The sequence below is a fragment of the Canis lupus genome, chromosome 19 (assembly GCF_003254725.2).
Source record: "Canis lupus dingo isolate Sandy chromosome 19, ASM325472v2, whole genome shotgun sequence".
NCBI lineage: Eukaryota > Metazoa > Chordata > Mammalia > Carnivora > Canidae > Canis > Canis lupus.
In genome coordinates, this window is record NC_064261.1 from 45753492 (window position 1) to 45777737 (window position 24246).

The 24246-nt window shown below is 32.3% G+C and overlaps 1 long non-coding RNA gene across 3 annotated transcripts; it reads left to right on the plus strand.

Moving 5' to 3' along the window:
* Positions 1 to 23046, plus strand: LOC112649921 (uncharacterized). 3 transcript variants are annotated; one of them, XR_007403893.1, is made up of 4 exons: positions 1 to 30; positions 20736 to 20936; positions 21226 to 21281; positions 22738 to 23046. It is a non-coding gene; the product is annotated as an uncharacterized LOC112649921 (long non-coding RNA). The 3 variants fall into 3 exon arrangements; XR_003129799.3 differs by having other exon boundaries at positions 17 to 100; XR_003129796.3 differs by lacking the exon at positions 1 to 30 and adding an exon at positions 130 to 714.
* The last annotated feature ends 1200 nt before the right edge of the window (positions 23047 to 24246 follow it).

The window sequence follows — 24246 nt, forward strand, 5'->3', positions numbered from 1 at the left end:
GATACCAGTGAGAGATTCTAGAACACAAAGGTAAGGCTGAAATAACCCTTCCTCCACCCCTGTCTGCACCAAAGAGGCCAGGAAAGACTCTATTAGAAGGGTAAGAGAAGAGGTTGCACATTGAATATATTGTCCTTCCCTTAGGCTAGCACCACACCATGTGGAGACATCTTCTGTGACCCTTCAGTTTCTCCAGTGGGAAAAGAAAACTTAAGGGGTACAACCAGCCCCCAAATTCGGGTTGCATTATAGGCACCTTTACTCTGATCTTGCACCATGGGTATTGCAGAGGAATCTGGGAGCTCAACCACTGAGAATCTGATTGTGACAAAGAAGAGGGAAGGAACTAGCAACAACCAGCACATGGATATTGGCATATTGAGTTCACACCTGCAGTGTCCAAGTAACAGTCCCAACCGGGAGATTGTTCATCTGCAGAACTAAGATGGGGACACACCCTGACTAGGGAGCTTGTCTGGTTGTAGATATGCCTGATTTGGATCCTCAAGTGAAGAGCTTTGTTGGCTCTAGGCCCCTGTTTTTCCACCTCCAGCCAAGGAGCTGAATCACAGCCCAACCCACTATACAAAGTTTTCTAACCCTATCTGATCAGAAGAGCTGGTGGTAACTCCTGGAAGCAGTGCAGCCCAGCAACACTTGAGCTGAGAGGAGGACAGATGGAATTGATTGCCCACAGAGCATAACTAGTACCAGGTATGGAACATTTTCATGCTCTACACAGGCAGGAGGATAATTCATAGCCGAGGCTCAGGGTAGCTCCTGGCCCCATCCAAATGAAAAGCCTGTTGGAGAAAATTAAGATTTTTTATGTAAGTTTCATGGCAACCACAATGACAAATCCTGTAGTAATTACACACATAAAAACATAATAAATAAGTCAAATCAAACTAATACCATAATAGGTATTATACATACACAAAACAAGACAGCAAGATAAGAAAAAAAGGTAGATTGGATGTACAAAACAATCAGAAAACAACAAAACGACAATATTAAGTCCTTACCTGTCAATAATTACTTTAAATGTAAAAGAATTAAATTCTCCAAATAAAAAACATACAATGGCTGAATGGATTAAAACACACACACACACACACACACACACACACACACGATAAAAAAATGTGCTGTCTATAAGAGACTCACTTTAGCTTTAAAGACACACACAGACTGAGAGTGAAGCAATGGAAAAAGACATTTAAAACAAATGGTGACAAAATAAGAAGTGTGTAACTACACTTATATCAGACAAAAGAGATTTTAAACTAAAAATTATAAAAAGAGACAAAGAAGGTTATTATATAATGATAAAAGTGTCAATACATAAGGAAGATACAATTGTAAATACTTACACACCCAATATTGTAGCCCTTAAATATATGAAGCAAAAACTAACAGGGCTAAAGGGAGAAATAACATTAATACAATAACACTTGAGGACTTTAATGTCTCAGTCAATACTGAATGGATTATATATAGAGAGAATCAGTAAAGGAACAGTGGATTTGAATAACACTATAGACCAGTCGGATTTATAGACATATACAGAACATTGTATCCAACAGTAGCAGAATACATTCTTCTCAAGCACACATGGAACATTTTCCAGAAAAGACCATATTTTAGACCATAAAGAGTCTTAGCAAATTGAAGATTGAAGTCATACCAAGTATGTTCTATGGCCACAATGGCATGAAACTAGAAATCAGTAATGAGGAAATCTGGAAAATTTCCAATCACATAAAAAATTAAACAGACTCTCCTGAACAACTAATGGATCAAAGAAGAAATTAAGGGGGGAAATAGAAGTTCATTGAGACAAATGATAATGGAAATACAATATATCAGAACTTGTGGGATGCAACAAAAGCAGTTCTAAAAAGAAATTTTATAGTAATACATAGCTACAGTAAGAAAGAAGAAAGACCTTAAATTAACAACCTAACTGCACTTTATAGAACAAGAAAAAGGATAACATATTAGCAGAGAAAATAATAAAGATTAGAGCATAAATAAATAAAATAGAGAACAGAAAAACAGTAGAAAAAGATTAACCAAAGAAAAAATTTTAAAAACTAAAAAACTTTTAACTAGATTAACCAAGGAATAAAAAAGAAAACCCCAAATCAATAAAATTATAAATGAAAAAGACATTATAATTGATACCACAGAAATTCAAAAGATGATAAAAGGCTACTATAAACAACTAAACACCAAAAAACTGGACAACCTAGAAGAATGGAAATACTCTTAGAAATAGACAACTTGCCAACACTGAATCACGAAGCCATAGAAAATCTGAATAAACCAATTATGAGTAACAATATTGAATCAGTAATCTAAAATCTACCAATGAAGAGAAGCCCAGGACCTGATGGCTTTACTGGTGAATTTTACTATTTAAAGAATTAACACCAATCCTTCTCAAACTCTTCCATAAAAATCAAAGAGAAGTGAACACTTCCAAACATATTTTATAGGGCCAGTATTATCTTGATACCCAAATCAGAAATGAACACAAGTAGAACAGAAAACTATGATGAATCCTGATGAATGTGGGTGCAAATATTCTGAAGAAAGGTACTCCTGGGTGGCTCAGTGGTTGAGTGTCTGCCTTTGGCTCAGGTCGTGATCCCAGAGTCCAGGGATCAAGTCCTGCATCGGGCTCCCCACAGGGAACCTGCTTCTCCCTCTGCCTATGTCTCTGTCTCTCTCTTTGTGTCTCTCATGAATAAATAAATAAAATCTTTTTAAAAAATTCTGAAGAAAATACTAGCAAACTGAGTTCAGTAACACATCAAAAAGATAATATACCATGATCAAGTGGTATTTATCACTGAGATGCAAATACGGTTCAACATACACAAATCAACCAATGTAATACATGGTGAATGAAAAAAATGAATCATACAGTCATCTCAATAGATGCAGAAAAAGCATTTGACAGCATCTGCATCCATGCATGATGAAGTCTCAACAAATTTGGCACAGAAGAAACATATTTTAGCATAATAAAGGCAATACATGACAAGCCCACAGCTAGCATCATAGTCGATGATAGAAGATTGAAAGGTTTTCCTCTAAGATCAGGAACAGAATAACAATGCCCATTCTTATCACTCGTATTCCACATACTAGTAGAAATCTTATGTAGATCAATCAAGCAAGAAAATGAAATAAAAGGTATCAAAATTGGAAAGGAGATAAAATGATTTCAATTTGCAGTTGACATGATATTTATATATATATAGAAAATCCTAAAGACTCAACCAAAATACTCTTGAATCTATGATGAACTCAGTAGAGTTGTAGGATATAAAATTAACATACAAAAATCAGTAGCGTTTCAATGTACTAACAATGAATTATCTGAAAAGGAAATAAAGAAATCAGTCACATTTCCAATAGCACCAAAAACAATAAAGTACTTAGAAATAAACTTAAGTAAGAAGGTGAAAAATCTCTACTCTGAAATGTAAGACATTGCAGAATAAAATCAAAGAAGATGCAAATAAGTGTAAAGGTATCTCATGTTCATGGATTAGAAAAAACTCGTATTATTAAAATGTCAGTAGTTGCAAAAGGCATCCCTAGATTCAAGCAATCTCTGTCAAGAGATTCCAATGAATTTTATTTCACAGAATTTAAAAAACAAAACAAAACAAATAAAACTCCTAAAATTCATATGGAACCACAAAAGTCTCCAAATAGCCAAGGAAATCCTGACTAAAAAAGAACAAAGCAGGAGGCATCATCCTTCCTGATTTCAAGGTATACTATAAAGCTATAGTTGTCAAAACAGTATGGAACTGGCATAAAAATAGACAATGGAACAGGATCGCAATCCCAGAAATAAACCCATGTATTTATAGTCAAGTAATACTGACAAGGGAACCAAGACTATTCAATAGAGAAAAGACAATCTTTCAATAAGTGTTCTTGGGACAACTGGATATTCACATATAAAAGAATGACACTGGACCTTCTCTTTCAAACCACTCAAAAACAAAGTAAAACAAAACAGGTGAAGGGCATTAAGGAGGGCACATGACGAGATGAGCACTGGGTGTTCTACTGTATGTTGGCAAATTGAATTTAAATTAAAAAAATAAATTAAAAAAAAAAAGCTTAAAATGGATTAAGACCTAAATGTAAGACCTGAAACCATGAAACTCCTAGAAGTAAACATAGAAATAAAGCACCTTAACATTGGCATTCATAGTGCTGTTTTGGATATGACATCTAAAGCACAAGAAACAAAACCAGAAATCAACAAGTGGGATTACCTCAAACCAAAAAGCTTGCAGCAAGAGAAAGCATCAACAGGTAAAAACAAACGAAACAAAACACACAAAACAAAACAAAACAAACCCCAAGGATTTGAAAAATATTTTCATGTCATATATTTAATAAGAGGTTAATATCCAAAATATTTAAAGAACTTCTGCAACTCAATGAAAACAAACAAAATGCAATTTTAAAAAATGGGCAAAGGACTTGAACAGACATTTTTTTTTTTCAAAGAAGATATATAGGCCAATAGGTACCTGAAAAGATGCTGACCATCACTAGTCATATGGGAAATGCACCTTAAAACCACAATGAAATATCACCTCACACTTGGTAGAATGGCCATCATCAAAAAGAAAATAATAATAAATGTTGGCATGAATGTGGAGAAAAGGAAACCTTTGTGCATTGTTAGTGGGATTGTAAATTGATAGAGCCACTATGAAAAACACTATGGAAGATTCTCAAATAATACAAACAAAACTACCATATCATCCAACAGTTCTACTTTTGGGAATATATCCAAGGGAAATAAAAACACTAAATGGAAAGATGTATCTACCCTCATATTCATAGCAGCATTATTTACACTACATTATTTACAATAGTCAAGACATGGACACAACCTAAATGATTATCAATGGACAAAGAGATAGATACATCTCTTTGTATATGTATATGAGTATTATTGAGCCATAAAAGAAACAAGGAAATTGGTACCATTTGGGACAACATGGATGGATGTGAAAAGCATTATGCCAAGTGAAATAATTCGGAGAAAGACAAATACTCCATGATGTCACTTTTAAGTGGAATCTTCAAGTCATAGAAAAAGAGAACAGACTTGTGGTTATGAGATGTACATTGTGGGGAGGGGAAATTGAAGGTAGATAGTCAAAAGGTACAAACTTTTGGTTATAAGATAAATAAGTACTAGGGGTATAACACACAACATGATGACTAACTAACTGCTATATGATATATAGAAAAGTTAAGAGTAAATTCTAGGATTTATCATCATGAGGAGAAAACCTTTTTTTTTTCCTTTTTTCTTTCTTTCTTTTCTTTTTATTGTATTTGTATCAGAAGATGGACATTAGCTGAACTCATTGTGGTAATCATTTCACACCATATGTAAATCCAATCATCTTGCTGTATCTTTAAACTTGTACAGTGATGTATCCCAATTATTTCTCAATAAAATTGGAAAAAAATTAAGAAATATTCTGTCTATTGTTTCTGGGTAACATATGATTGGACTTTCCTGAGCCAGTCAATTATTCCTCTGTGTATTTGGGCATTAGCTGGATTCTTATGTGTCTGGAATACTGTCAAGGTAAATACCTTAGGCTTTACACAGAGGATTAGACTAGATCACTAACGAACTCATCCTAATATGTAAGGGAACAGAAAATCGGAGAGTCACAGAAAATTACAGATTTAGGAAATGTTTTCTTGTTAGTTTAGAAAAAACACATTTAATTTTAAACTTGGAAAAAGAAAATCACTATTCATTAGAATGAACACATATATTTGGTTGGATTAGAAATCTCTAAATATACAAAATGCTAAGTTGAATGTATATATATATATATATATATATATATATATTTAATATTTTATTTATTTGAAAGAGAGACAGAAAGAGAGAACAAGAGTAGAAAGAGGGGCAAATGGACAAGCAGACTCCCTGCTGAGTGAGGAGCCTGACTGAAGGCTCCATTCCAGGATCCTGAAATCATGAGTTGAGCCAAAGGCAGATGCTTAACTGACAGAGCCACCACAGAATAACTGCATGTATTTATAATTAAAAAATTTTGTTTTGATATTTACAATTTGGGTATTGGATTTCTCTATTTAAGCTAGAGTCTATTTTTGATTGGAAAATTTGATAAAAACCTGCATTAAATGTGATTTTTTAAAATTCCTCAATCAAGAAGTAAAATCCATGTCTTCACTCCTTCAATAGACCGCTAGTTTGGTTTTCTTAGCTCTAAATATAATTTTCCATTAAGTTCCTAGAGAGAGTAGGTTTTTGGTGACTATGTGGAACCATAGTTCATGTATGAATTTAAATAAATAACCTTTACCCTTAATTGTTAGTTTTTAATCTATGATATATTAACTTCAACCAATAAAACCCCAACTGATAAAAAGAAGATTTAGAAAGATAGAGATAGAGATATTTGGACAGAGATAGGATAAGGATAGGATTGTGATTTCCGTCCAAATATTAATCAAATTCCTAGGTTAGTTAAAGAAATGTTTCATTATATGTAAGAATAGGGCAAAGCAAGATTTATAGTGCTGACAAACATGAATGCCTTAGCTGTTAAGCCCCTGGAGATGAGTAACCATCGTAAGAAGGAATGAATGCAGAAAGTGAAGAGTGAGCCAGTGCCCAAACTGTGGATGGGGATTTAATCAACAAGTCAGGTTAGTGAAGAAACTCATTCCCCCTCAAGCTATCCAAATAACACAGCTTTTTCAATATGTTCTTGAACTAACAAGAGCTTAAAGAAATAAAATCTTAGTATTTTTCAAATATAACTTAACATACACATAAGTTCTGTTACTGTTTACTCATTTCATGCATAATTAAATATACTAATCAGTATTATCTATTACCAATTAATTAAAATGTTGGTAAAAATAAACTTTTTAATTTTGTAGCTTGATTGTGATAATAGCATCACTTATAATAAGAATATTACACTATCCTATGCAAAAGTAATAGTAAAATATAATTACTTCTAATGCATTATTTTATAGATTTCATTTTCAGATTAAAGTAGAAATGAGGCAAAATATATATCCTTACTCATGTAACATTCAGCATCTTCCAAATATAGTTGAAACAAGAAAAGTATGAACAATTCCTAGTTTTCACATGTATATGAATAATTTTCATATAATTTTAAAATAAATTAACTTTATAAAAGTAAATACAAGTAAGAAAATCTCCAATAATATGATTCCATTCCTCTAAAAATTTCTTATGAGCTTTAGTTTCCCAGTGCAAATCAATTTAATGTATATTCCAGTACATGCCATTGTATTCTATCAGATATTTTAATATAATCTTGTTAAATGCTTATATTTTCCAGAATTTTTTTAAATGATTAAAGAGATTGGTTCTCATCAAGAGTGCCTCTGAATTCTCATTGATTGTTCTACTTTGGATAATAGCAAATTTAAATTAACATTAATTTTTTTAAAAAAGTAATAATTTCTAATTTGGAAAACAAACATGAGTTTGTGAACTAAAATTTTTCCTCAAGTTATTTCTTTGGTGTTGTCCTAAAACCCCCATTCCCTACAGGAATGAATGAAATCTGGTTTATTAGATGAACAGGAGATTATTTACAACAGCAAAAATTACAAGGTGATAAATATAAATCATGTGAAAGTTTAAATACCACAACCAGTGTTAATTACCCATCCCCAAGTGATTATTAGAATTAAAAAAGGAAATAAAAACTGCAAGTTTCATTATATGACATCCTGATAATATAAATTGCACAGTACTACAGTATAAGAGTGCCTCCAAGTGGCATTCATCAAAACTCCATATGAAAAATTTAAGTACAAGAGCTAAAAGTTAGGCTTTAGTAACAGTAGACCCTAAAGGAACACTATCATTCTTTTCTTTCTTCTTCCTTAGGATCTACCCTTCTTATTTATAATTTAATTTAGAGGAAATTCTTAAATCTCTTTAAATATCTACACTTAGCCTCATTAATCTTCAGAATTCTAGATTGTTTCTAATATTATTTATACTGTCTTAATATAGTGTTTAGGTAGCTGATGAGTAATTATTTCATTTCCATTAAACTTGTACAGTAGAATCTGTTCTGATTAGTTATACTATGCCCCCTCTTTTCGTTGTTCTTGAAAATATTGTCTCTATTTCCAAGATCTTAGAGGATAAGAGGGACAAAAGACTTATTCCCCCCTATATAATCCTAGAGTCATTGTATCATCTAATTCCACCTGTCTGATTTCACAATTAAATATAAGAGTTTAAGGGATATACCCAAGGTAATCCTGGTTGATAACTTTACTAATGGAATCTGCCTGACAATGTTTATAATTCAGTATTCATTAAAATATATTTGCTATGACACCAAAAATAGAGCACTTCCCCATGCCCTAAACAAATGCATTTTTAGTACATGGTTTTCTTAAAACTCAACCAAACTCTAGAACCCCAAATAAATTTAGAAGTTGCCTAAGGCAAAAAGTGCTCTGTAACCGACAAATGTACCAATAGGTTCTCAATAAGCTTAAAATTATTAATGTGTAGTGTTTGGGAATTTTTCTAGGTTTATATCACAGAAATATTTAAATTAGAAGAGCAGAAAGGATTCTAGGATAGTAATAAACAGGGCAGTTGAGCTTGTAAGATAACTTAGAAACAGATCTGTGTGCTCTGAAAAGATAATCTTTGTAGTGAATGTTATTTTCAAACTATTTTCACTTGTAAATACTACTCTTTCCGTTATTTTACCACTCTTTTCATGATATTTCTTCTAAATTTCATGTTTTACTGTTTATTTCCCTACTTCTTTTTCATATAAATGATTCCAGGAAGGCATTCTTCTCTCTTTTCCCAAAGGTGTCATTCCAATGCTGTTCTTTCCTAATTCTTATTCCTTCCCCCCTCCCCTAATTGCTTTTTATGGGTCTTTTTCTTTCTCTCCTGCCACTTCATATGCAACTTTCTTGGAATGAGATAGCCAACATCAATAACAAGATTTAAAGTTCATTCTCTGAGGGGCTATAATGTAGATATATCCAGAGTACTAAGTACAGAAAAGTTCCTGTAGATTTTCAAATAGATATGTGGATATCTGTATATATAACAAATCTATTAAGTTTTTTAACTTTTGAATGTTATGCTGTACTATCTATGGAACTACTTTGTTGTGAAATTAGATATTTACGGTTATTTAATTCCAAACTGCCGTTTAAGGCTTGAGCTCACACTGTAGTGTCCCTTAATTTCTTCAGCTGTATCCCATTTTAAAAATTAAATGTGTTTAACTTTCTTGCCAAGATTCCACTTGTTCAAGGTTGTCTTACACAATGGTCCATTATTTTTTTTAGTCATGGTTTCACTACCTGCCAATCTGATTTCATCTCAGAATTTCATTAGTACACTATTTGCTCCGACTCTCACATCATTAACGAGGTTTCAAATTAGGTCAGGCTGACATTCATCCCTATGGCACCCAGAAAACATGACATTGTTTACCATCACTCTGATTCAAGCCCATTGTCCAGATTTTAAACATTTCAACAATGCTCAATGCAAAAACCACTTAAATTAGCTCCTCTGAAAAAAAATTGTGACTGAAATTTAATGAGACACATCAAAACTTGGCTATAATTAATACAAAAGATCTTCTACATGCCTGTAGTTGTTAATCCTGCTTATTTCTCCCATGATTAACTATTCATTTGTTTATTTTTCCCATAGTGAGTTCCTCAGATATCTTCTTTGATATTTGCATTCATTTTGTTAGTGATGAAAGATACATGTCAACCTTTATAAATATTTCAATAACTTTTAGTTTGGTAAAGATTACTTAACTTTTCATATTGCATGCCAAATAAACCCAGATGGTATGCATATATCAGAATGAAATACATGTAATTATAAAATCCAAGTTAATATTTTACCACATTTTTGATGACTTATTCCCAAAATTAGAACAAGGAATAAACTGAAAATGAATAAACCACATTTTTATCTGGGCTTTATGCTAATTAAATATAGCAATTTAATTCTTTAGAATTCAAAATTCTAAGGATAGAATCATTTTTAAGAGACAAAAATATCTATAGAATAAACTAAGTTATAAGATATTTAACCCTAATAGTAATAATTTTTATATTTATGGACTATTTACCTCTCAACCAGCTGTCAATACTCCATACTACGTATAGAAAAAGATTTAAAACGGCCTTTCTATATACCCCTAAATGAAAATGATCAGGGAAAATAATGTTGAAATGAAGGCAATGAAGAATATGTGCTTTGAAAATTATGGTTGTTAGAAAGTACTCAAAAAATACTATTTGATTATTGTCTCACAGATATCCTAAAATCTGTGTATATCTCATCTCCCTGAATATATTTAAGAATATTCAAAGGCAGGAATATATGCTTTTGAAACGAATCTAATGTTTTTCACTAAATAAATATTATTTGCTAAGTGACTGACCTTGGATTAATATGCCTCAGAATGGCTAGATTTGTCAAATGAATTAGTCTCTGAGATGGCACCAGTTATAAACTCCTCAGATGAGTTGTGAGTCAACAGTGTTTGAGAATTATTGTCCTACGAGCAACAGTAGCAATGAGTGAATGAATGAAAATATTTAGGTGCTATCTAAAAGGACATGGTTAAAGAACAGCAACAATATTTCTATCGAGCTTAGAGAGAATAACCTCATAGAACGTTTTGAGTTATTATCAGCATCAATACAATGTGATGACAGAGAATTACTCCATTTATCTGATTATACTGTCTGTGTTGACTGAATATGATATATATTGTAGCCGTTTAAAGACATAATCAAAATGTCAGATTATAAATGATATATCTCAAATTAAAATGACAGTGAAAGCTAAAAAATGATCAAAAAGGTATTTATGTTCATTTCCAAAGATTTAAAGGGTCTATATTGGTAACATTGATATCAACAATAGGCCTGGAAAACTAAGTCAAAACATATTCACAAGATATATTTGAATCCTTTGGCTGTCTCTAGATTCAAAATTAATATTCCAAAATGGGAATTACCTAATTTCTCCAATTGTCACAGTAGTATAAATGTAAAGAATAATATTGTAAATTAAAAAAAAAAAAAAGAAACCTGCTATTAGTTCACACTATGTTTGAGAAGATTTGTGGAGGCAACATGGTTTAGTCAAGAATGTGAGTTTGAAGAAAGACAAATTTTACACTTGAATTCTCATTATAGAACTTGTTATTGCAATGACCTAAACCAAGTTATTTCAATTTATCTTTTCTAAACAGAATCATAAAACCTACTCTGGGTATGGATAGGGGTTAAACCATATAGGTTGGTTAAATGTGATGATAACACAATGTCTGAAACCTACTGGAGGCTTTGTGAATATGTGTTATCATTTTAAAACTGTGACTTAAAGCAATCACAATGATAAGAACCAAAAGATACTACAATTAATGGGGCATCTGGGTGTCTCAGTTGGTTAAATGTCCGACTCTTGATTTCAGCTCAGATGGTCTCCATGTTTAGCAATGAGTCTGCTTTGGACACTATCTCCCTCTCCTTTTGCTCCTCCCCCTGTTCATGCACATGCTCACTCTCCCTTTCTCTCATACTATCTCTCAAATACATACATACATACATACATACAATCTTAAATAATAACGATACTACAACTGAGGGAATTGAGGGCCTGGTTGTAGAGAACAACTGAGGTTCTTCTCTGGTATAATTATGCATACAACTTTTTTTCTCACTTAGGTAGGATTCAGTGAGCTCACAACTCCTTTACTTGCCTCAATAAAATTTTTAATTCATAATTTTGTTCCAGCAGAAATGCTATACTGAGGAAGAAGCAGATGTCAGGGCAATCTTCATACATTCTGTGACTTGTAGCCTCTGTAGGGAGTACTTCAACAGAAGGAAAGTGGCTTTGATTAGACAGCCAAGAGGGAAAAGGTCCTTTTGCACTGATGAAGATAGCCTATCTAATGTTTTAATTATTAGATAACTGAAAATTCGTTGCTGGGGCATTAAGACATAGATAAGAGGATACTAAAACTAAACAGTGCACACTGCTTTGTTGTCCATCTTAAACATTATCATTAACATATGCACTGAATCAAAATAACTGATACAAAGAAATTGTAAATTACTTCTGCTTATGATCCCTCAGACATGGTCCATAGAGGTCAAACTGATGACATATTTTACAAAAATCATCTCATTATTTCATTAATATGGTAAATATCTCAGTATATAATCATAGGATGATAGTGATTGAAATACCAAAAACAGCCTTAACTGTAATTCAAAGGTTGTGTAATTTTATCCGTTTATATTAAAATTTGTAAAAAAAATTAGAAGATACCATTAAAAAAATACATGGAGAGAAATCCTATAGGAATTCAAGGGGAAAAAATCATAGGGTATACTTGGGAAAGTTTCATGAGGAAGTAAGAGTTAGTTGTTTTTTTGTAAAAATGAGTGCCATGTAAAAAACAAAATTAAGTCAGCTTTATTTCCCAACTTTGAACTTATGTTCATATTTAGGAGGTTTTCAGAAATATACAATTTGGAATGCAATTTGACTTTCAAACTCTTAAGTGTTACAAAGTGTGAACTGTGATTCAACAAACATGATAGAGAATAAATAATTATTCAAGGACAGACCAAAAAAAAGGAAAAAAAAAAAGGCAAAATTTTAAGTGCAAGAAAATAAAGCAGTATAATAGAAGTGATATTTATAGTTCTAATACACATGAAGCAATATATTTAAGGATAAGTTCCAACAACAGAAGAAATCAAACACTATGTGAAGAAAGAAGATTGAATAAAGTATAAAAAATACATTTAAAATATTAATAATATATTTTAAAAAGCAAATCTAAAAGACATACTTTTCACTACAAAGAAAACATGTAGTAAGAGAACATCTTTGGCAATAAAATATAAAGGAAAGTCTTCATTGTTATTAATGAAATTATATAATATAGTTACAAATTAATTATCTAATGAAGATAAATAAAGCTATTTGTTGCCACATAAACTTTATGACATGATTTCTTTTTTAATTTTAAGAGAACAATGCTGTGTATCTATGAAGAAAAATTCATTTATGTTTGGTCAGAATGCATCCATGATAAAAAACATAGATGCAAAAAAAAAAAAAAAAGAAATAACTCATGTTGATATCACTAAATTCAGCAGAATATATGTTCTACTCAGCCTTAATTTCTTTTTAGGCTGTTATAAATTCTCCTCTGTTCAGCTTCAAAAAAAGACAAAAATAATGGATTCCTCATTGGAAAATTTAATGCATATTTTAAAATTTTTCAAAATATAAAGTTGCAATTATTCTGATGAGAAGATATCAAGATAGCAAGATCAGAGAAGAAATCTGCTTAGTATGTACAACATAACCAATCTTTTATAGCACACAGAATAAAAAGTAAACAATGAAGTTTAAAATTATCTGGTTTGATGAGGGAATTAAATAGAAAGATTTTAGACTGGTGTTTAGTCTTTGGGAATGTGTGTGTGTATAGTAATAAATTTCGTCTGTGTAATGCAAGTTAAAAACCACTTCAAAATTCTGGTTAAGAAAGATTTATAATCTTCCAGAGCTGAAGATGTAACTTCAATAGGCTTCAGGAATTTATGAAAACAGAGTTGTCACAGTTCAATTACTTACATCATTTCCTGAACTGAGAAACACAATAATATCATAAATTCTTCTATAGTGGAAAATATCAACCATTTACATAATGTACTAGCGATGACTTTAGCAGCAGGCCAGCTAATTGTCTACCTTCTATAAATTAGCAATTAGGAGATTATTTTCATTCCTCATGACATCTATTTCTGTACATTTTTCTGCATCATTTCCCGGGTGATCTTGTTCTACCTCTTTCTAAATTGATTATTTTCTAACCATAATAACCTTATATTAAAACATATGATTAGACATAGACATTTTAGTGTGAATGCAACAGAACAAACATTTATTGAGCATAGTATTGCTAAGAATAGGTTGGATAATGTGAGAACTGGAAAGATTAATCGGGTAATTTCTTTGCTTTCAAATTTATTGGAAGGGAACAGATATAGATATAAGTACATACATATCACAAAATGTCATTTGCCATTGGCCACGAAAGTGTTTTAATTTTGTGTAACAAAGAAGTAGCTGTGATGAGGTGCCTGGGTGGCTCACTGGGTTAAGCATCTGCCTTTGGCTCAGGTCATGATCCCAGGGTCCTTAGATCAAGCCCAGTGTCAGGCTTCCTGCTCAGGGAGAGCCTACTTCTTCCTCTTCCTCTTCCTCTGTCCTGCCCCTCACCCCGCTAGCTTGTGCTTGCTTTCTCTCACTAATAAATAAATAAAATCTTTAAAAGAAGAAGCAGCAGCAGCAGCTGTGGAACCATAGAGGCAACTGTTGTGAATCCACTGGGGTCAGGGTTAGGGAGTGCTTCCATCATGGCCCATGTAGCTTTTGAGAGGACTTTTAATGAATGTGTAGGTTTTTAGTGGGTGACACACAAAATTCAGATAGAGATGAACAGGAGGGAAGAACCTCAGAACATAGTTTTTGAAGGTGTGGAGACAAAATATGGGATTTATCTTTTGGGGTAGAAAGGAGGAGTCTCATTATATTTTAGAGCAAGAAGCTCTTTCTTTTATTCTGTATTGTTTTATCAAGATTACAGGATGGTTACTCCTCACATTGAAATACTGCTAGTATCGCTACTGTGCTTCTCTAATTTGGTGAATCTTTCATATATACAACTCTCATTCACAAAGCTGATTACCAAAGTGAGAAAATTCACTTAGTTTCTTTTGATTGTAAGTAATTTTTTTAAGCTAAGGTTCAGAATTTTTTTTGGTTAGATTTGACTAAAAGAAAATCGCAAACCTGGAGTCAACTTCCTTTTAGTTGAGCTTCACAATACAGTCCATTGTTTTTTCTTTCCAGTGTAATCTTTTATTTTTTAGCAAACAGCTTTTAGAGTTACATAGGCTATCTAGATTAAATGCTTTGCATTTAGCCAAGAAAAGCTGATGAAACTCTTATTCAAAAATTTGAGAGGCTTTACTTTCTAGAACTTAATATGTACTGAACCTCAAAATGGTCATCTATGGAATTCTGATGAAATTGCCTTAAAAGCACAAGGCATTTGCTAATTGCTTATGATTTAATTCAAAATTTTCCATTCTTCCTATGTAAAATTCATAATAAATTATTTTTATTTTATTATTTTTAATTCCAGTATGATTTACATGCAATATTATATTAGTTTCAGGTGTATAACATAGTGATTAGGCAATTATATATACATTATGAAATGCTCACCACCACCACAATAAGAGTAGTTACCATCTGTCACCATACAAAGTTTTCATACATAATCAATTATTTTTAAATTCATAGGCTTCACTTGAATAGCATTTATGACCCAATAAAAATATATTGGGTAAAATTTTATCATGCTCAAAGAGATGCAAGGACTAAATGAATGTGAGGTTGCCTTGGCAATACAGCCCCACACTTTAAAAAGCAATCTTTCCATGGTTTTTCTACCTGCTTTGCAGAGATTACATGAAATATCCAAGAGAGACCATATTGTTAGCACATTAGGGCATTTAGTGTCTACTCAAGTCTCTTTAACTTTTCAACAGAAATCTTGGTAATAAGTTTGCAACTAGCTGACCCTGTGCCTATGAATAGACCATTTTATTCCTCTGACTCTCTTTTCTAATCTATAAGCCAGTGAAAAAAAGGCATAAACAGCACAATCTATGCTTAAAAAAATATCAACCCTCTCTCTAACCCATTCTACATCCTGCAATACTCATTAGAACATGAGCCATGCATGAGTACTAAATGGATATTTTCAAAAATCCCACCCATAATTAGGTGAATGGATAAAGATTTGACACATACACACACACTGGAATATTATTGAGTGATAAAAAATGAAATCTTGTCATTTGCAAGAACATGGATTGATCTAGAGAACATTATGCTAAATGAAATAAGTCAGATGAAAATACTATCCATATAACAAGACATGGAGGACTTAGAGAAATGGGTCCAAAGAGCTATAATAATGAAAAGGTGTCTATCTTTGAGATGATGAATAACAATGAACAGTGGTTCTCAAACTTTAATATGAATGGGAACTATCTGGAAATACTGCTCTTGTTCAGTAAGTATAGAAGGTCTTCAGCAAGCCTTTTACAAAGAAATGCCAATGTTGCTGGTCAGTAGACCACACTCTGAGTAACCAATGATAAGAGACACTCAGAAAGCCTGGGAGTAAGCAGTGAGGCATGGAGACAGGAAAAGGATTTTCATATATGTGCCCAAGCAGAAACACGACTCAGAATCTCACTGGAATCAGAAAGCACATTAAATCCGCGCTTTGTTCTGGCAATATTTGCTACCAAAAGTCCTTTTATGAACCATATAAATTGAGCTTTGAGTATGGAAATTACCTGGCAATAGATATTTTAGCTAAAAAATATCTCTTTCTTTGTAGGCAATCTACTTGACTATCTAGTAAGACACCAGGTCATAAGAAGAGATAGATAAGGAAGGCAGAATTAAGAAATGTGAATTTAAAAAGAGATGATTAATCCATTTTCTGGAGAAAATGTAGAAACATAAGACTGGGAAGATGATTGCATTGGTCATCTGCATATAACAAAAGAATGTGTTTTTTGTTTTGTTCTGCATTTTCTTTTTGAGCTCCAATGTATCACTTTTTTTACTGCCCAGATATATTTCTTTAAAATTTTCCTGATATAACTTATTTGCTTCAAATAATTATTTTATTTTATTTAATTTGTAGTTAGTATACTCTTTATATTGCAAGGTAAGGACAGTCTATGAAACTCTAAACAGTGACTTGGGCAAAGTAAGCACTTTGGGCTTCAGTTTTCTCTTTGCAGATCCAAAAGTTCGTATGCTCCTTCAGCACTGAGTTAATGACACAGTCAGGACCAAAACCCAGATTTTAAATTCTCATTTTACTTCTCTCATCACATTATCAAGTGTTTCTTATGTATTGCATTAGGGTGTGATATAAAATCAAAGATTTTGATTGGAACTAGAATTGCTGCGCTCAAATTCCAGCTTGGGTAACCTTGGGAAATGTAATCTTTCTGAACCTATTACCTCATGTATAAAATAAAAATAATTGTAATATCTTATTTCAAGGGATGGTTCGAAGATGACATGATAATATTTGGCTACCCATCAACTACCATATAATCATAAATGTTATAAAAATAAGAATTATCATTAGGCAATTATGTTGCTTTTGTATAAACAATCCATTGGGGATCATAAATTAATGTTTCTAATGCTATCTGAATATCTTTATTACACTTTTTTCAAAACAAACCTATCATTAATGAATTTCTAATTCAAATAAACTTGGTCTATAATTATTGTCTTAAAAACTTGGTGTGTATTCCATACTAGCCATTATAATAACCTTACTTTTAAGTAAAAAATTACATTTTTTAAGACATTTAACTTCCATTTTAAAACGTTAAAACTTCTTTGCTTCTTATTAGGAAGAGTTCTGTTGGCACATTCATCTTATGTTCTTCCTAATGCTTTGGTACCTCAACAACCCACAGGTCTAGACTGAGGTTAACCATTTTTGTCTGATATTTTATAAATATAGCTTCTGAAATTCCTCCTCTATAATTAGACAACAATGGGAATGAAGGTGATTTGATACATTCAACTATTTTAATATTCAAATAGTCATAAGATTTAAAGTCCATTTCAAATAAATAATTTCAACAATTATATTGTATTTCTTGAACAGCAATCCAAGTCAGCAATCAAATGATTGAATTTTGACATTTTTGAGCTATCTCACCAATATCATATACAGGACTAAGTTTTTCCTCTATTGGGAAAAAAAATATTATAAGAGGATTCCAGGATCCTATGCTTACAAGATCAAATAGAGAAGAGGCAAAGGGAGCGATATAGAGGACAAGTGAATCAGCACTCACTTATTCGTGTTCATAGAAATATGATGAAAAAAGGGAAAATTTTACAAAAAATCTTCCACTCAAAGAAATACACAACCTATTTCTAGCTGTGGTTTATTTCTAATGCAATGGGACTGAAATGCAAACTTCCTCAAATCCTTTCTGTTTTTCTCTCCACTCACCCACCAACAATAATTGAGTATTTTAACTCAATTATTTAATAATTGAGTTTGAGTTGAGTTAAAAACTCAAGTATTTAATAATTAGAGTATTTTAACTCTGACTAAAAAGAATAATTTTAACAAAATCTGCTTACTTCACAATCATAAAGGTAATATGCCCAAAAGAAGAATTTTCAAAATCTGATGGTGGGTTTCCCTGAAACAACAAAAATAAGGGAAAGAAATTTAATTACTGTACATCTGCTATTTTTGTCACACAAACCTTAGAAGTGCTCATTATCAATAAAGAGTATATGATGAAATTGAGACCTAATAAGTTATACAACTTGCCAAATATCACACATCAGTAAGTGCGATAACCTTGGATTCTCCAAAAACAATGTATTAAAGGTCGGGTCTTTTTATCCCCAGATATGTCATTACTTTTATGATGTCACAAAGTCTTTAATCTTTCTGGACTACAATTTATGCCTCCCTAAAATGATGCTGTTTGAGCAGAAGCTTTCATTCTGCTTTGTAATTCTGTGATCATGACTATGGCTGGGGCATACATTGATAGAATAATTGGCCAATAATACAGGGTCGTGGCATCATCTCCGAAGCTTGCCATAAATGACCTGAATAAAAAAACCTAAATATAATAACAGCTCCATTATAATTCACTAAATAGTGTTCTTTTGGCCTGAGAGAGTTAACATACCACCCTGAATGCCCAGTCTAATATCAGACAGTAAATGAGGCATTTGGGAGATGGGGATCAATGACATCCCTGCATGCACATCAATTGTAGAATAATTAACTAAAACCAAAAACCAGGAAGTTCAAAAATTGAAATGCTCTCCACTGCACTTTTCTATCACCAATCATTGTTGTACATCATTGTACAGGATGTACTTGTGATTGAGGAGAGAAGCCTTGACAATTTAATGAAGAAAAGATAAAACACAGTAATCCTATAGAGAGAAAGGCTGGTCTCCTATTTATCAACAAATGCATTAGGAATCTTCCATCATTAAATTATATGTCAATAATGGTATGAAATGAAAAGAAATAAGTGCCAAATAGGTTTCCTGGTATAACAAAGGTCTTAGAAATTTAAGCTTTTATAATCATGTAAAAAAAACTAAAAATCCTCCTGCTCTATGACCTAATTGTACCGAGATATTAATAGAAATGGGTCTATCATTCTTAATCACGCAAAAATTGAAATCGATAAAGGATTTGCCTGAGTAAAAACTACAACATAAGTCCCAACAGACTGTGCAAATAACATGCAGCATTTTTTTAGCTTAGGACACATAAATTAAAATAATACTGCTGTTGAAATCACATAGTTCAGCAACAGAGGAAGCAAAATAGAATACAACAAAAAAATGTATGTGTTTTAAATATAGCTTCTTTAATTAAACTTCTGGAAAAAAACAAAATGGAAAATTTCGGATTAAACTTCAAAGATTAGGGGCACCTGGGTGGCTCAGTGGTTGAGCATCTGTCTTTGGCTCAGGGCGTGATCCCGAGGTCCTGGGATCGAGTCCCACGTCAAGCTCCCTGCAGGGAGCCTGCTTCTCCCTCTGCCTATGTTTCTTCATCTCTTTCTGTGTCTCTCATGAATAAAGACATAAAATATTTTTAAAATAAATAAATAAAACTAAACTTCAAAGATTATAAGGTAATTTTGTAACAGCCTTCCAAAACATCAATAGATCAAGAGAAAAGCTACAGATTTCTTTAACCTCAAATTATCTGTATTGCCATTCTTAAATAAAAATAAATGCATTGTAAAATATTTTGCTTTGCTCTGCAAGAATTCATTTTCATCTATGAAATCATAGCCATTATGGTGTCCCATATGCAGAACAATGTGATAAAAATAATAAAAATATGAAGTTTGACTATAAGTAATTTTAGAGAAGTAAGATTTTTAATTTTTAAGAAAAACTTACTAGATGTCAGTATTAATAATAACTAATATTATTTTAAGAGTAGTTGTTTCAGTTAATTTTGCACTGATTCTAGAAATAAAATAAATGATGTTCAAAAAGTTTGGAATTTCTCTTTACCACTGTAACAGAACCAAAGGAGAAAGGTGATCTATTTTTCTTCATTTTGTTTTCAATAATCATAATCACCATCCTGATACATTTCATTTACAAGTCTGGACCCAATTGTTTGTGGAGTTTTTGAGAAATTATGTTTAATTTTAATGAAGATGCAACAGACAGAACAGCAAGCAGAATTTGGTAAAAGTATCTTCCACTTTCTGACTAGGTAATAGCGGGCAAGCGATTTAAACTCTCAGAGACTCTATTTCTTGTCTTCCAGATGAAAATGAAATGACTACTGAAATCAGAGTTGTAAGGATTATATATTAACACACTTAAGAGAAATATTATGAGATCTGTGAAGATATATAAATGATAGTCATTAATTTTAAGGAAAAAGTTATTTTTTCCCATTTTATAGGTTGACAGTAGGATTACAGCTTCACTCCAAGAATTTTCTTCTTACCAAGCCTGAGCAAAGAGCACCACTCCTAGACTACTTGTGCTTCTGTGTGCACGCTTCTCCAAAAATCAAGTGACTTCACTGGTAGTTAAACTGAGAAAGACTGAGTAGATGTGGCTGTCCCAACGCTACCTGCTTTCTTCCTCTTGCTGGCTGAGAGTGAGTTCTATCCATTCCTCTGAGCTTTGCTCTTTGAGGAGGGGTGTTTAGGAGGACTACTGTGCAGGGCAAGTCCCACCTGGATCCAGAAGAGTTGTGTCTGGCTGGGAGAGGCTGCATATTTCTGGGATTTATTGAGAGGATTGATTGGCACACACACTATGCTCTCTCCCACAAATCAGGCATTATTAGATATAAAGGGACAATTTGGCATCCATAATTATATTTTAAAATCTCAACTATATTCCTCAATAAAAAAAATAAGGTAAAAAATAATTCTTTTCTTCAGTCCCAGATAGAAGCTCTCAACATGGATATTGAATAGAATATGCCATAAACTCTAAGGTAATTGGACGTGAAAATAACAAAATGTATAAGCGCAAATTGTTGAAATTTGTCATAAGCATCTCTTAGTGACTACTGATAAGTGTAGCACTTAGATGCTGTACATGTCCTGGCATAAATGTAACAAAATTAATTTGGAATTAAAATAACCATTTAGGTATGCACAAAGACATAAATATTTTTAGATTTCTATGTTCAAAAAAAGAAGATACTATAGCATTTTATGTGTACCCTAGTAATTGTTTGTGTTTCCGATCAATAGAAATATAGTGCTGACCATAAATATGTGTTTAAAGTTTAAATCCCTATAATTTGAATTTCCTAGTAATCACATTTAAAAAGGTAGAAAAGACATAATTGACCTTAATAATGTATTTAACTGAATATATCCAAAATATTATCATTTGAGATGTAATCCATATACAATATTGATGAAAAATATCATATGAATTTTTTTCTTATTACTTTTCCTAAAGTCCAATACGTGTTTTATATTTATCTCATTTTGCACTAGCCATATTTGGTGAGTAGCCATATGTGTCTAGAGGATACTGAACTTGATAACAGCACAGGTGTAGATCCTTAAGAGAATACTATATCAAAACATCAGACACACACACACAAGCACACTTATGTGTAATAACGTAAAACCTTCATTAACCAAAATGAGTGAAGAATGAAAACTTCAAATTGAATGCCTTAATTGACTTATGTTTGGGATGGGGTTTCTTTCATATATATATATGAAAATATATATTTTTGATATCATATATATAAGTATATATGATATATGTATCAATCCTCTTCCTTTTCTTGATTAGGTGTTATTTAGCAAAAATAATTATATATTTAATATGTAATTAAATATATATTTAAACAAGTGAAATGATGAACAATTTGTTTTGGAAGAGAAAGAACAGATGTTTGTGGACTGATTTACCTGCCATGCAATCTGAGCTCATAGAAATTAAATATATTTTTCCCCAAATATCCTGAAACAATTAGTCATCAATGTTAGAAGCAGCTTAAATGTTTCAGAGGGATTTAGCACAGTTGGGAACCCAGCATTAAGTTGTTTTTTATCAAAATATTGAAGCTTATTGCACTGATGGATTCACTGTTTTGTTCCACAAAATCTGAGTTTTCTTACAAAACAAATGTATGCAGAAGCCAAAACTATGACTAGATCAAACTTAGAGACAACATAGATCAAATCAAGACTAGGGATCCTTGGGATATAGATGTGTTTATCACAGTGTTCTACAATTCCTCACATAGAGTACAAATCGCATTGTCTTTGCGGCAGCTTGTACTATCACTTGATCACTTATATAGTATTTGGTGAGGAGGAATGTTCTGGTTTCTCAGAGATACAAAAATTTTCGGAACCCAAATCTGAAATCCGACTTAACACTTAATTTGCTTGATTTTTTTTTCTTCCACTCTTATTCCTAAGCAATCCTTCGAGGAAGACTGAAAGGGCAGAGGTAAACACCTGCTTTGTGAGGTCCACCCTGCTCTCCAACCAGCTGTAAAGTCAGAGAAAGACTTCAACTGCAGTACTTTCTTAGTGTGAAAAAAAAAATCTTTCTGAAAGTTTTAGTGTCTATAAATAATTATGTACTTTTCTGAATCAAACTTTTCTGTAGTTTTTGCCACCTTGACGCAAACCTTAAAAAACCAATCTTTTAAAACTAAATTTAATTGCTAGATTCTAATTCTGAAAATAAGTCTCAAAATAAACTTCAGAAGCTGTGAAAAATGGTTTACATATGTTATGATTGTAATTAATTTAAAAATAAAGGTATGCATATAAAAGTACTAAGAGAAGTCAAATGTTAATAATAGTGTCTTTGTGTTATGAAATATGGTTGTTTATTTTGGAATTTGATTTTATTATACAGTAAGCGCATATTACTTTTTAAAAAATATTGTATTTATTTATTTATGAGAGACACAGAAACAGAGGCAGAGACACAAGCAGAGGGAGGAGAAGCAGGCTCCATGTAAGGAGCCCGATGTGGGACTCGATCCTGGGAATCCAGGGTCAGGCTCTGAGCCAAAGGCAGATGCTCAACTGCTGAGCCACCCAGGTGTCCCCATATATTACTTTTTAAATTATAAACTTCGTAAAATAAAATGAAACACCCATGGATATGTACATCAAATAAGGTATAGTGACTCAGAAATACTAAAAACACACCCCCACCAATACAATCTGATGTTAAAATATAAAATTACAGGGCACCTGGGTGGCTCAGTCGGTCCTGGGTCCTGGGATTGAGTCTCATGCTGGGCTCCCTGACTGAGAGCCTACCTTTCCCTCTGTCTCTCCCTCTGCCTGCTGCCCCCACCCCGCACTTGTTCTCTCTCTCTCTCTCTCTTCCCCTCTCTCTCTGTCAAATAAATAAAACCTTTTAGAAAAATCATAAAATTACAGTTCTAACAACTCCCAGAAATTTTACTCCTCAGTGTGTAGCTTTCAATATTAACACTGTTATTGTTTTGGGTCAAAATACTTAATCCCTATTTCAAATAACCTTTCCAGCAGAACTTGTCTTGCTTATCCTCATTCTTTTCACTTCCAGGAAAATATTATCTTTCAACTGTTAAATATTCTTCTATTTTTCACAGTGATTATGATTAAATTGTAAATTTGAACACAAAAATATAGCTCATGCTAAAGACTAACATGTTAATATCTAGTCAGTATAACTATTGGAGAAATTCTTAATACTTTTGCATGCATTCATTTATTCAGACATGCAGGCAAGCAGGCAGGCAAAGTGTTTATGTTTTTATATTTCTTAAAGTTCTAATTTTGAAATATTTTAAACATACAGACAGAAACAAGGAATATTGTGACATAACCATGTTCCCACCATCCAGATTTAACAACTGCTATCATTTGCCATAGCTGCTTCAGGTCTTTATTTTAGAAAAAAAAAATCTCATAAACAGTTAA